At 42.8% G+C, this 14,407-nt stretch overlaps 1 pseudogene; it reads right to left on the bottom strand.

Moving 5' to 3' along the window:
• Positions 1-8,417: 8,417 nt before the first annotated feature.
• Positions 8,418-12,938, bottom strand: LOC116078705 (annotated as a pseudogene).
• Between the last annotated feature and the right edge of the window lie 1,469 nt (positions 12,939-14,407).

Below are 14,407 nucleotides of genomic sequence, written 5' to 3' on the forward strand. Positions count from 1 at the left end.
AAAAAGTGAAGCCAGTGGAGATCTGCAGGACTTACTGCGGTCAGGAAGAGTCAGAACAAACCGGAGACATGCTGTTAGCTAGCTCCACGATTCTGGCCATTTAACCGACCTTTCAGTCTCGGTTGCCTCCGCTGAAGTGGCGCTATGTGCTTCATTAACTTGATGTGAGGGTGAAATGAGGTGACATACTGAAAAGTGCTTAGCAAGGAACAAAAGTTCAATATTCGTTAGTTCAGTTCTCCCCTCTCTCTCACCTAATGTTTAGGATACTTCTCCAACTTTCCAGTGGACGGCGGTCTCCTCTAAAGCGTAGTTTTTGAGAAGTTTCTTCAGCACGTAAGGTTTCTGGTTCTGTCCACATCTGCTGAGTTCGGATTTGGATGGGAAGGAGCGGGAATCTGGTTAACATGCCTGCCAAGTAAAGCTGCCCTGAGGTTGGAAGGGCCCTGGCTCTGAGGACAGGGACTCAGCCTTCTCAAAAGTGACATTCAGTGTCTGGTACAGGGACTTTGGGAGGTACTTCACTGGGGCACTGGTAGCTCCTCACAGATCTGTATATCTATTTAGAACAAGAACTTCCAAGTGAACTGAGCACACTCTAGGTGCTACACAAATGGATCCAATAGACTCCTTGGAGAAATTAGTACAATTTCAGATGTGGTCTTATACTGGTTATCCCAGCACTCAAGAAGCTGAGGCAGACGGATTACGAGCTCACTATCACCCTGACATAGTGAGACCCTGTCTCAAAAACAAGAAACAAACAAACAAACAAAACAACAAAACTCCAAGTAATCATAATAAACTTTGATTTCTAGTTTTTAAAATATAATTTAAAATGTTTATTTGGAATTGGACATGATAACTTGTGTCCATAATCCTGGCATTCAGGAGGCTGAGCCAGGAAAATTGCCACAAATAAATTCAAGGTCAGCCAGAGCTCCAGAATGAGACCCTGTCTCCAAATAAATTAATAAATAAATAAATAATGAAAAGCAACTTAAAAAGATATAAGAAACATGCAAAAGTATCTGGCTATGTTGTATTTAATGTGATATACCCAAAATTTTGTAACTTTAATATACGATCAAAATTTGAAAAGGGATACATACATATATGAAAAGAGAGCTGTGAAATCTAGTACGTATTTTCACTCACATACAGCACTCAGTTGAATTAAAAGTTCAGTTTCAGGTGACACATGTCTGTAATCCTAGATGTTCAGGGAGCTGAGACAGAAGGACCACTGGGTTTAGGCCAGCTTGGACGACATGGCAAGTCCAGAGCAGCTCAGGCTACATAAGGACAACATGCTGTCTTTTCTCTCTCTCCTCCCACCCCCCCCCTCTCTTTCTTTCTCTCTCTTTTTCTTTCTCTCCTTATCCTTTCAGGTTCAAGTCCTTCTTCCTTCTAGTCACCTTTTTTGTTTTTTTTCTCCCCATTTTTCAAGACAGGGTTTCTCTGTGTAGCCCTGGCTGTCCTGGAACTCATTCTGTAGACCAGGCTGGCCTCGAACTCAGAAATCTGCCTGCTTCTACCTCCCAAGTGCTGGGATTAAAGGCATGCCCCATCACTACCCTGCTCCTTCTAGTCACCTTTCAAACATTAGTTATCTTTGAGTGCTCATTAGCCACATGTAGCTAGCAGCTACTTCATCAGACAGCATAAACCTAGACCATGGGTCTGAAACTTTGATCTGCCCTCTCCTTACTATTTATGTGACCCTGGCTGGTTCCTTAACCAATATAAGTGTTCTGTTCGTGCCTTTGTCTGAATAGAAAGGATCTCTGACTTCTTCATCAGTGGTGATCAAAGAGGCGATCCACAGAAAGTGCATAGCCTGGGGCCTCTCTGCTCCTCATCAGTATCAGTAAGTGGGATGGTTAGTATTAGTATTATAGTCCAAGGTCAAGTATCACAAGTCAGGTAAGAAATATGCTGTGGGCTCAGCTCAGCTCATACCCCCAGCATTACATCCACATAGGGTGCCTGTCCCCTTAAACATCTCACCAGACAGTACAGTTTCTGGCCCTTCCCATTCTATTCCATTTTCAGGAGCTGAGCATGATGAACGAGGAGAAGTCGGAAGTGAGTCAGCAGGATAGCACTTAGAGCCCAAAAAAGCAAGCAGGACATCAGAATGCATAAGCAGGAATATAATGTGCAGGAAGTGGGAGATGATCTTCCCTTTCTTCTAAGAACTGGCTCTCCTTAAGAGTTGTCTGCAACCTCTTTGTACAGCATGAGCCAGGCTCAGGGAAATTAGGGGGACCGCAAAAAGCGCCCTCCCCTTTCCACAGTGCTAGGTGCTCAACACTGGTGATCCCGTGTAATGCACTACCAATACAGTCATTCTGCAAATAAAGAAGCAGACTTGGGGAGACTCAGAGAAGCTCATACAGCTAGTGGGTGGCAGCTGGGACTGACTGGCTCCCATCACACCACCATCCTTTCCACCTTGTCTCACAGTTGCAAGGAATCGTCAATAGGGAAACAAAGCCACGGAATACTGAGGTAAAGGAAAGAACATCCAGAAAGTGATTTTGCTTTGAAAGCAGAGCAGCCTTCCTTACCAGATACATGCAGTGTTAGCACTTTTGCTCAGAGCCCTCCTTGGTGGACAGGTAGGACCACCTGTGACCTTGGCGGCCCCACCCCTTCCGGGTCCTACTTCCATTAAGTCCCGGCTATCCTTCTGCCTCCCAAGCTGTACTCATGGATCTCTCAGGAAGATGTTCTCTGCTATTAGGTTCTCGAAATCTGTCCCTTGAAGAATTTACACGGTGAGTCTGCGGCCTTGATTGGAAACACACGCTGTGGCAGTTTTTCTAGCCATGTGACCTTGGGTGTAATAACACTTTTGAACTTTGGTTTCCTCCTCTGTGTGGTGAAGAACACAAAATGGAGATTATTAAGTAACATCAGTGCCTGACTCAATACAGGCAACTTCCTTCCTCAGCTCTCCCCATCACTGACTCGACATTTCCCACAGCCATTTCTATCTCTAGGACTCTTGGCTGTGTTTGGGGAGTTGGCTCTGGGGATGAGAGGCGATAGTAACATTTTTGTCACTTGTAAACACTTCTTCTCGTTCCCCTCATCCATTCTCTTATTATAGTCAGATCTTCTATCAGCCTTGTGACAGGGACATAAAGCTGTCACTACCAAAATAGAGCTGGGGACACTGGAGTGTGTAAGCAAGGCTACAGACCTGTGAGGCATTTGGCAGTGCTGCAAGACAAAGGGCAGGTCCAGGATCAGATACAGGAAGGCTCTAGAAGAGAAGCCACAGAGGTCCAAGGAAGAATTTGTGATTGACAGGAGAGATACGGACGGACAACGGCAAGGATGGGAACACAGCACAGTTTCAGGAGATAATAGCAATGAGGCCAGAGACAACAAAGACCAAGGTTGGTTCATAGCAATGTGCTGGGCACTGGAGAGACCAAACAAGTCCCAGATCATTGCTGCCTGGGCTGTCTTTGCAACCACAGCTAGCCCTTCACCTGCCTTAGTCACAGAGCTTCTAAGTCCCAGGACAATCCCCTCTGCATGTGTCTGAGGATTTGGGCCCCATCTTACCTCTCTCTACTTTTTAGCCCTGCTCCAAACCTTAGCCCCAGTCATGAGCATCAGCCAATTCCCTACATTTTCTTTTTAGGTAAGTCAGAGATAATAAACATTGTTAGTTAAAGTTTCTTTGGTTTGTTTTGTTCTGTTTCCACTTTGGCTTGGTCCAGTTTTTGAGGTGGAGTCTCACTTTGCCCAGGCTGACTTCAATCTATGTAGCTAAAATTGGCCTGAACTCCTTCTGACTTCACCTGTCAAGTGATGAAATTACAGGTAGGTACTACCATGCCCAGTTTTCAAGTAACTTTGGAGTTGGGGAGATGGCTTAGTTGGTAAAGTTCCTGGCATGCAGGCCGAAGGAACTGAGTTTGCATCCCCAGAACTCATATAAAAGCTGGATGTGGTGGTCCAAGTACCTGCCACCCCAGTACTTGCTGGAGGGAGATAGGTGGATTCTGGAGGCTTGCTGGCCCCAGTCTACCCAGTGAAGGAGTTCTTCAGTAAGGGAGAAGTCCCGTCTCAAACTCCTAGGTAGAGAGAGATTAAAGAAGATATGGGATGTCATCTTTTGACCCCCACACATACATGTACATATGAGCATGCACACCCACAAGTACACACACACACCCCAAACAAATTAAAGTTAGTTGTAAAAAGTAGTTTTAAAATATACTATAAAATCAGGGGCTGGAGAGATGGCTCAGCGGTTACGAGCGTTGACTGTTCTTCCAGAGGTCCTGAGTTCAATTCCCAGCAACCACATGGTGGTTCACAACCATCTGTAATGGGGTCCAATGCCCTCTTCTGGTGTGTCTGAAGACAGCAACAGTGTACTCATATACATTAAATGATTAAATAAATCTTTAAATATATATATATATATATATATATATATATATATATATATATATATATATATATATATATATATATATATATATATATACTATAAAATCATCATAGTGAACTGAGGATGTGTCTCTGAAGTAGCATAGCTTGCCTAGCAGATGGGAGACTCTGGGCTTGATCTCATGTACTGTAGGACAACAATATTAGTGGTAATAAACAAGAACAAATACATAAAGTCATCATGCTTAGCCTTTGTAGGTGTCCATTATTACTTTGACTTCTTAAGTCTTTGTTTGTTTGTTTGTTTTTTGTTTTTCTGAGACAGGGTTTCTCTGTATAGCCCAGGCTGTCCTGGAACTCACTCTGTAGACCAAGCTGGCTTCGAACTCAGAAACCCGCCTGCCTCTGCCTTCCAAGTGCTGGGATTATAGGCATGCTCCACCACCACTGCCCGGCTAAGTCTTTTTTTTTTTTTTAACAAGCTTTTATTATGGGGCCTAGACTGACTTTGAACTCAAGATCCTCTTACCTCTACCTCCTAAGAACAGAGATTATAGTTATGATCCTCCACAGCCAGCCTTAAATCTTAATAAACAAAAGTATAGCTCACAAATATTAGACAAACCTACAAAATGAGAGGTGTTCTTTATGTAATACAAGAGATGTCCATAGATCTATTTTTTCAGCTGGGAGTCCAATACAAGGCAGGTTTTTGGTTTGGGGTTTTTTAGTGGGGGGCAGATAGAGTATTGATTGGTTGGTTTCTGTTTGAGACAGGGTTTTATGTATTATGGGCTGACCTTGAACTCACTATATGAGCTGATAATCCTCCTGCCTTGACCTCACAAGTGTTGAGATGATGGGGAAACACCACCATGTCTAGCTACAAGATAGCTTTCATTAAAAGCACAGTAATGAGCCATATGCAAATTTCCACCTATGCACACCAACACACCAAGTTGCAAAGCTTGGCTTTCGGGATAGAACAAAGGTTGCCTTTCTGAAAAGTCCTCAAAGCAGCAATTCCAGGCTGAGAGAGGAAAGTCACAGCTTTAAACAGCTATGTCTAGATTGAGCAACCAACTTCTCCAAGACTACAATGAGCACTGTCTAGGCAAAGACAATGGTGATTCCCGAGGCTTGCTGCATGTTGAAGCCTCTGGTGAATCTTTAAAAACACTGGTGCATGGCTTCAGCAGTATTCTGCCAAAGGTTTGATGATCTGTGTCATATGCCTGTAATTGTAGCCCTTAGGAGACAGGGAGATGCTGAACTTTTTTTTTTTTTTTTCAGTGCTGAAGGTCAAACCCAGGTCTTAAAGAGGCAGGCGGATCTCTGAGTTCATGGCCAGCCTGGTCTACAGAGTGAGTTCCAGGAAAACCAAGGCTATACAGAGAAACCCTGTCTCAAAAAAAACAATAAGCAAAACAAACAAATAAACAAACAAAAAACTTGAGATGGGAGTCTCATTAAATTGTCCAAGCTGGCTTTGAATTCACCCGATAACCTAGGAAGGCTTTGAACTTTGCAGACCTTCTGCCTCACCCCCTGAAGTAGCTGAGATTGCAGGCCTGTACCACCAGGTCTGGCTCCTAATCAGCTATTAATGAAGAAGGAGGAGAAGGAAAGGAAGAGGAAGAGGGAGGAAGAAGGAGGCGGAGCAGAGAAGGAGGAGGAGAGAGGAGGAGGAGAAGAAGGGAGAGAAAGAAAGAAAGGAAGGAAGGAGGGAAAAGCCTGTATTGCAACTGATGTCTTGGTATAAAACATAATACCATCCGTCCATGATCCATCATAGATCAGGAATGGATCAGGAATGTTGGTGAGCCTTAAATTCCAGCACTCTGCACTCTGGATACAGAAGCAAGAGGATCTCTGTGAGTTCGAGGTCAGCCTGATCAGACGCTGTATTAAAACAAAGCAAAACAAGCCCCAAACTGTTAAGCAGACAAACTAACAAACCAACATCCACTCGGACAGGATGACAGGAGAATGACTGCTGAAGACACTTGGCAGGTGTATACACTAGGTGCTCTAGAGTGGCTTCAGTTGTGTATGCTAGGTGCTCTACGGTAGCTTCAGGTATATACTCTGAGAACTCCCCAAAAGCAGAGACTGGGCTCCTATTTTAAGTGTCCTGTGTCCTTAGTGTTCAGAGTCAGTTCTCTTTTATGGGTGGTTTGGCGGTAAGACAGGGTTTCTCTGTGTAACAGCACTGGCTATCCTGGAACTCTCTTTGTAGATCAGGCTAGCCTCGAACTCACAGAGATTCACCTGCCTCTGCCTCCTGAGTGCTGGGATTAAAGGCCTGCATCATCACACCCAGTTCTAGGATCAGTTCTTAAACCAAGCTATTGTATCATAAAGTATATTAAACTTGCTTTTTTTCTTTCTTTTTTTTTTTTTTTACTTTGTTTGTTTGTTTGTTTGTGGAGGAAGAAGCGGTCAGTGCTGGAGTTCAAAGCCAGGGCTTCATATGTGATGGGTTTATGTGGGTTTATGATTTAAACTTTCTTTCCAAAGCAAGGTGGGAAATGTGGCTTGGTGATAGAGTGTTTACCTAGCATGCACAAGGTCGTAAGTTTGATCTCAGCACTACCAAAGTAAGAGTGAGCATGTTATTTGTGACTGTATTTCTGTTTCTAAAAATTCTAAAATTTGAGCTGGGAATAGTAACACATTCCTATAATCCCAGCACTTAGAAGATGGGTGGATGTAGGAGGATCAGGAGTTCAAGGTCAGCCACAGCTAGACAGCAAGTTCAAGGATAGCCTGGTCTACATGAGCCCCCAAATAAATAAATACAACTCAACAATTTTAGTTTTGGGGGCCAGCATTTCACTGTGTAGCCCTGCCTAGTGGGAACTCCCTATATAGATCTCCACCTGCCTCTGGCTTCTGAATGTTAGGATTCAAGGCACGTAGCATTATGTCTGGCTAAAAACTCCCCAAAATTATTTTAATTAAAAAAAAATTTAGAGGTTGCTACTTAGGGACAAATCCCCCCTTGATCTTCATTCTACTGGAGCTGTTAGGGGTCAGAGCCTTTCTAGAATATCTTCATTCTTGCCAACCCAGTTACAATCCCAGGAAATATGAGCAGAGGACTAGGGAAGAGAGGAGGAGGGAAGGAAGTCATTAAGGATATTTTTATCAAGCAAGCTGTCCCTGTAGATGTGGTGGTTTGAATGCTCCCATAGTCTCACGATTTTAATACATCCATCATCCCCAGTTGGTGATGCCATTTGAAGAGGCTTAGGAGTGTGGCCCTGTCAGGAGAAATGTCACGAGGGTTAGGCTTTGAGAGTTTGAAGACTTGGGCCCATTTTCGGCTCATTCTCGCAGTTTTGGGCTTTTGGTTAAAGATATGAGTTCTCAGCTTGCCATGCCTGCAGGCTGCCATGCTTTCCCGCCATGATGGTGATGAACTCTTATCCATCTGAAGCTGTAAACTCAAGTAAACCCTGCTTTCTATAAGCTTCTTTGGTCATGGTATTTTTATCACAGCAATAGAAAAGCATCTCAGAGAGTAGAAAACCAAGGCTCAATTCCATGGGGGAACTTTTGGAGTCAATGAACTACATGTTTTGGCCCCTGCCATGAAGGAGTGTGGAGTACTTACCCATCAGTTCCCCTTTGACATTTATTGAGGATGCTTCTGGAGGATGTTAATGCCCCATTACTACTGGTCTACATTGCACATGGGCAGAGGGCTCTGGACCAGAAAAGGCTCTCAGACAAGGACTAGCTAGCAGCTTATAGCTAACTCTTGGGTATGTCATAAAGATGGAATACTGAGAGCTTGCTATAGACTGAAAACGCATCTCATTAAATCATTTTCCATTTGAGCTGTAGGCTTTCCTAGCTTCTACAAACAAGTCTCTTACAAGTATTCCCAGCCATATTCATATATGCAAATATTCTCCCCCTGTCTCCAGCTTTTAGAAACTTTATTTTCTTTCCACCTTTATCCTCTTTGCTTAAGTATCTGCAGAGCCAGCTCAGGACCATTCAGTGGTGACTCCAACCCACTTGGTGGCCTGTGCTGTAGGAGCTGCTGACCAGTCCTCAATGGCTGGCCAGGTATTCCAGTCTTCAGTGTGAAAGGTACAAGGGGCACCATCACACCAGCCTGCCACCAAAGGCTGAGGTGCAGTGAACTCAGGAGCTGACACCTTCATTCACCCTAAAATTCTTCCTTGGTCACAGCCTTCTCTGCAGCAGCCCGCTCCTCCTTCTCAACCTCATCTTGGTCCCTGTAAAAGTAAAGATCAGGCATAATCTCCCACAGTGCTCACAGAGATAGTGCCACCCACGTGCAGTACTTCCCTGGGCCAGCATCCACTATGTCAGACTCACTTGGTGAGCTCCCTTGTTGTTGCATGGGATGGCAATGTCCGTGTAGCCCAGAAGAGAGTGTGTGTTACACAGATCAGGGGTGGCAGGTTGACATAAGATGCCTCTGTGAGGGGGCTCTTGGTCAACCCTGGGATCAGTCACCACTAGAATCTGTGGCTCCCTGGAGGCTGCTTGGATCTGTTAGTGAAAATTCCAGGCATGAAGCAGCCAGCAACGGGAGTGGCTCCAACCACAGCCCCAAACTTAAGCAGGGTTGGCCTGATAGTGTTTCTAGAGGAGATGACCCTGACATCACAGGGTTCTCAATGACAACCATAGCCCAAGCTGTGAGCCACAGCCCCTCCCAGGTCCTCTTCAGATTTATGACACACTTTTATAGGTGTACAACTCCATCTGAAAGTCAAGCTTGGTGCCACTTAGGTGGGTTCCTGCAACAAGGAATTTGAAGATATCCTTCATCTGTAGGACATTGTATAAGATTTTCTTTAAGTTACAGCTGCTGGGATTAAAGGTATATGCCACAACACCTGCCCTATTTCTAGCATTTTAAAGAACTTTCCCACTGGTTTCCATGATGTCCCCCACTAGTTTATGCTCCTACCAACAGTAACTAAAATTCCCTCTTTCCCCACACCCTTGCCAGCATTTGTTGTCCTTGGATTTTTTTTTTTTTTTTGATGATAGTCATCTTCTGGGGTATAATAAAATCTTGAAATTGTTATAATTTGCATTTCCCTAACTACTAATGATGTGAGGTGCTTTAAATAATTGTTTATTATTCTTTTGTATTCTTCATTTGAGAACTCTCTGTTCAGATTCATAGTCTATTATTTGCTTTGGTTGGTTGCTTTACTTAATATTTATACCAATAAAGACACAGGAGGTGGGAGCTGAGGTAAAAACCTGCTAGCTCAGCGAGGTAACTTTACTTTCTTAAGTATATACAAAATATCTATTGCAAGCCTGATCCTACAACTAAACTGTTAGGTCTTTAGAAATCTCTATCTGCTCATACTATTGAGCTACTCTACTTTTCTCTAGACCTCCTCCAAACCCAAGAGGGCTCCTTAGCTCTCTCTTTCCTAGAGTACTGTTTTATCTGTGTCCTGCTAGAAGCTTCTCTGTGGTTCCTGCAAGTCCAAAGAAAAAAAGCCTTGCCTTTTACCCAGAGCTTCTTCCCTGAAGGCTTTTCCAAGCCAAGAGAGCAGGAGCTCTCAAAGGTCCATATGCTATAAAAGTCTCTAGCTCCTTCCCTACACTATTGGCAAGCTGAACCAAGTCACCGTCAAAGTGGAGGGAGGTCCAAGCCAATAGCGGGGAACCATTTCACCTTTACCATGGGGCAGCTCAAGCCCAGCCCCTCCCCCAAATGAGGGTCCTAGAGCAAAGAGCACAAGACCGCTCCCAAGCAGCTTGCCTATTTGGAACTTTCCATTCTTTTTTTTGGTTTTTCGAGACAGGGTTTCTCTGTGTAGCCCTGGCTGTCCTGGAACTCACTCTGTAGACCAGGCTGGCCTCGAACTCAGAAATCCGCCTGCCTCTGCCTCCCAAGTGCTGGGATTAAAGGCATGCCCGGCGGAACTTTCCATTCTTTAGCATTCTTATCTATGGAGGCTTTTAGAGGCTCACTCAAACTGCATCTCTCCAGGACACACCTAACTGCCTCTGACAAACTCAATATCTATCTAAGCTTTTAAATTTTGCTAACAATTAGGTTCTCTGTATACAATACTAAAATATCCTGTAACAGCTTCGAGGATAGTTCTTTTTGCTCAGGATTGCTTTGGTCCTCTAGGGCTTTTCACAAAAATTGATTACATATGAATTTAAAGATTTTGTTCTAACTCTGTGAAGAATGGCATAGGAATTTTGATTGAGATTGTATTGACTCTATAAATACTTTTGGTAGGATGGCTATTTTCACAATACTTCTTCTAGTCCACGGTCATAACCTTTCCCTCTTCTAGAGTCCCCCTCAATTTCTTTCCTCAGAGTTGACTGTAGTTTAGTTGTCCTATGACTTCATTGTAGATGCCTTCACCACATTGGTTAGATATAGGAATAGCAGTTTTGAATGGACTTAGTGGCATACACCTATATTATTACCAAGATCCATGATTCAGGAAAATCATGAATTTGAGGCCAGCCTGGTCTATATCAGATAAACATGCTAGTCAAATCCTCTACCATTGAACTACATCACTAGATTCCCCTACTTAAGGTAAAACAAAAACCACTTCATTTTCTGATCTATGTCTTGTGCTTTTTGGCATATGGGTGTTGAACATACTGTATTGCATTTATAAAGTATTTAAAAATTTTCAATATCATTGTAAGTAGAATGGTCATTCGACTTTATTTTCCAGTGATTCAATATTGCTATATAGAAACATTTATATTCTATATTAACTCTGTATATTTTAGTCTTTTTTTTTTTTTGTGGTTTTTCTAGACAGGGTTTCTCTGAGTAGCCCTGGCTGTCCTGGAACTCACTCTGTTTTTTTTAGTCTTTCTAAATTCACTTATTCTAGTCATTTTTTATAGGGTTCTTGGGGATTTTCTAATTTTATCAATGTGTAACTAAAACCCATTTTCTCCTTCATAAAATGTGGGATATTTACTATTCTCACTTTAATACATTTAATTTGTTGACCTGGACCATCAGTGAATTGGACAGAAGAGATGAGAGTCTTTTACTATTTAATCTTCTGCATTTATGATACCATTGGTAATCTCTCCACACCCACACCCATTCCACAATGGGGTTGGGGGTCTCAGGTGCCTAGGCTGGCTTTGAACTCAGTAAGGAGCTGAGGTTGCCCTTGAACTTTTGACTCTCCTATTTCAGTCTTCTAAGTGGTAGAATGACAGGCATGTGCCGTCACACCCAACTCAATGTAGGTTTTAAATTTACAGTGATGATCTTTATTTATCAAGTTCAAAAGTTCCCCTCTAGTTTTATACTGCGAATATTTTTAGTTCCAATTGTCTGTATTTCACCACGCTGAAAGATGCTGGGGCTGTGCATCTTGGTTCTCTTCTTTCTCCTATCATATTATGTAGCAAGCATTGTGTCAGAGTCAAATAGTTTTAGTCCAACTTCTAGTTCTGTGACCTTGTTCAAGCTCTGTATCTACCTCAAGTTCCTCGTTTGTGCTAGAAGTTTAACTGTCTTATTTTTCAGGATTTTTGCTTGCTGGTTTGTGTCTCAAACATGATAAGGGGCTCAAAGAATACTGTTACTTTATAGTGACATTCATACTTTCTTTACAGTTCGCAATTGAGAAGTTTCTTTAAAAGGGGTTTTAGGTCATACACAAAAACAAGAATCTTACCTATGGCTGTCTGAGTCTGCCTGGTTTTCAGTAACAACACAGCATCCAATCAGATGCTTGTCTCTGCTGGCTGTAAACTTCATAATTATTCCAAGGCCAAAGGCTTATTGGGATTAAAATGTTGTCCCAACCATTACAACAACAGAAGTCCTGCTCCAAAGATACCTAACACCATCACATTCACAGTTTTCAATTACATCCAGGAAGAATGATTCACAAGTCTTGGCACCTACTGATATATCGAAGATTCTTTACCGTTAGTTTATCTATGTGTCTTCTAAGGCTAGATTCTCCAGATCTTAACATAGCCAGAGTCAAGGGTACCAACTGAGGATATGATGTAAAAATGATGTTCTAACTCGCAGAGCCGTGATTCCAAATGTCTGATAGAGTGTCGTACTCAGATTTCTATAGAACAAGAAATATCAAAATGATATATAACTTCATAAAGCTAGATCAAACTAAATGTAAATATTCTGTCTTTTCCTCTATGATTGTGTTTGTTCTATCTTTGGGGTGTAAAATGTTCCTACATACTGTATTATGCATGTACATGTTATTTGCATGTTTATATGTATGCATTTATGCACATGTGGGTGCACATGTATATGGAGACCAAGGTTGACCTTAGTCTTCTTCTGTCTCTGTCTATTTTTTGAGGCAAGTTCTTTTTCCTGAACCTGGAATTTGTCATACAGGCTCCAGGGATCTCCCTGTTTCTATCCTCCTTCCCTAAAAATCTGACGTTTCAGATGCACTCTACTTCATTGACTCTTAGATGGGTATGGGGGATCTAAACCCAGGTCCTCACACTTACGTAGCAAACATCTTACCTACAGAGCCATTACCATAGCCCCTCTATGTTGTCTTATGAGTGATTATTTTTCTGCTCTTACTTAAGGTAATAAGTTAGCAAACTTATCTCTCTCTCTCTCTCTTTTTTTTCTTTTTTTCTAAACAGGGGTTCTCTATGTAACCCTGGCTGTCCTGGAACTTGCTTTGTAGACCAGGCTGGCCTCAAACTCAGAGATCCGTTGCCTCTGCTCCCAAGTGCTGGGATTAAAGGTTAAGCCTGGCTAGCAAGTTCACCTTAGTCCACCACATGCATACATTTTTAGAAAGTTATTGGCTTGAGAATTAGCCAGAGGATCTCAAGATGTCTAGATTTGTACCATGGTAACAGATTATTTAGGGCAACTAAAAACCTGCTTGAAGTCACTTCTGAACTCCAGCCTCTAACCCACAACCAAGGAATGTTGGCAGATGTTTAGTAACATGGCTGAGGCTTTAACTTTTAACTCCATTTTCCCAGCTAATCAGAAAGACTCCCCTGGCCTGGCCTCTCTGAAATGCTTGCAGATAGAATGCTAAGGGATAGGAGGGTGCTCAGTAAACCAGGGCATTCCTCACAGATTTAAGAATAGACTCTTTTACTTCGTTGACCACTGAAAAGACAATCTTTCCAGACACATGACGTTGCTCCAGGCGATCCCTCCACTGAGACGGAGATGATGGGAATGTACAGCGCCTGTAGGCTAAACACTGTCACAGTGCGTTATCACAAAATAAATCTGGACTATCCCATTTTAAATGTCGTGTCCCCAAACCTAATGACTAGGCAGAGAGGCTCAGTTCTGGTGAGATGAAGGATATAATGTGGGGTCAAAGGTTCACAAAAGGACAGCCAGGAGCTATGTCGTGCTTCCAGACTCTGGGCAAATGTCTCTGACACTATTTGGGTTGCGGGATATGAGGGCAGAAATTCAGAAGCTTATTTGTGTGAAGATCTACCCCAGCAACAGCAAAATTGTCAAGCAGTAATAAATGTTCTTCACTCGAAGACTCCTGCTCGTTAGATGGTATTCAGATCACAGTCAGATTTCCCCCATTTTTTTTTTCCCTAAACAGGATCTCATGTAGGCCAGATTAGCCTTGAACTTGTTTGGTAACCGAGGCTGGCCTTCACTTCCTGACTCTCCTGACTCTTGAATGTTGCAATTACAGGCATATGATGTCACTCCTGACATAGATGGAGGAGGTTTTCAAAATACACACACACATGCACACGTAGACTTTTGTGTCTTTATTGTTTTACTTTGTGTGTGTGTGTCTTTATTATTTTATTATTTGTTGAGGCCCAGGCTAGCCTCACGCTATGTATATGAGGCCAGCTTTGAACTCTTGATCCTTCTTCATTTTCCAGGTAGTCAGAATATAGGAATGGGCCACCCTACCAGCTGAAGTTTCTCTCTCTCTCTCTCCCTCTCCCTCCCTCTCCCTCTTCCTCTCTCTCTCTC

The sequence above is a fragment of the Mastomys coucha genome, unplaced genomic scaffold (assembly GCF_008632895.1).
Source record: "Mastomys coucha isolate ucsf_1 unplaced genomic scaffold, UCSF_Mcou_1 pScaffold5, whole genome shotgun sequence".
Classification (NCBI taxonomy): domain Eukaryota; kingdom Metazoa; phylum Chordata; class Mammalia; order Rodentia; family Muridae; genus Mastomys; species Mastomys coucha.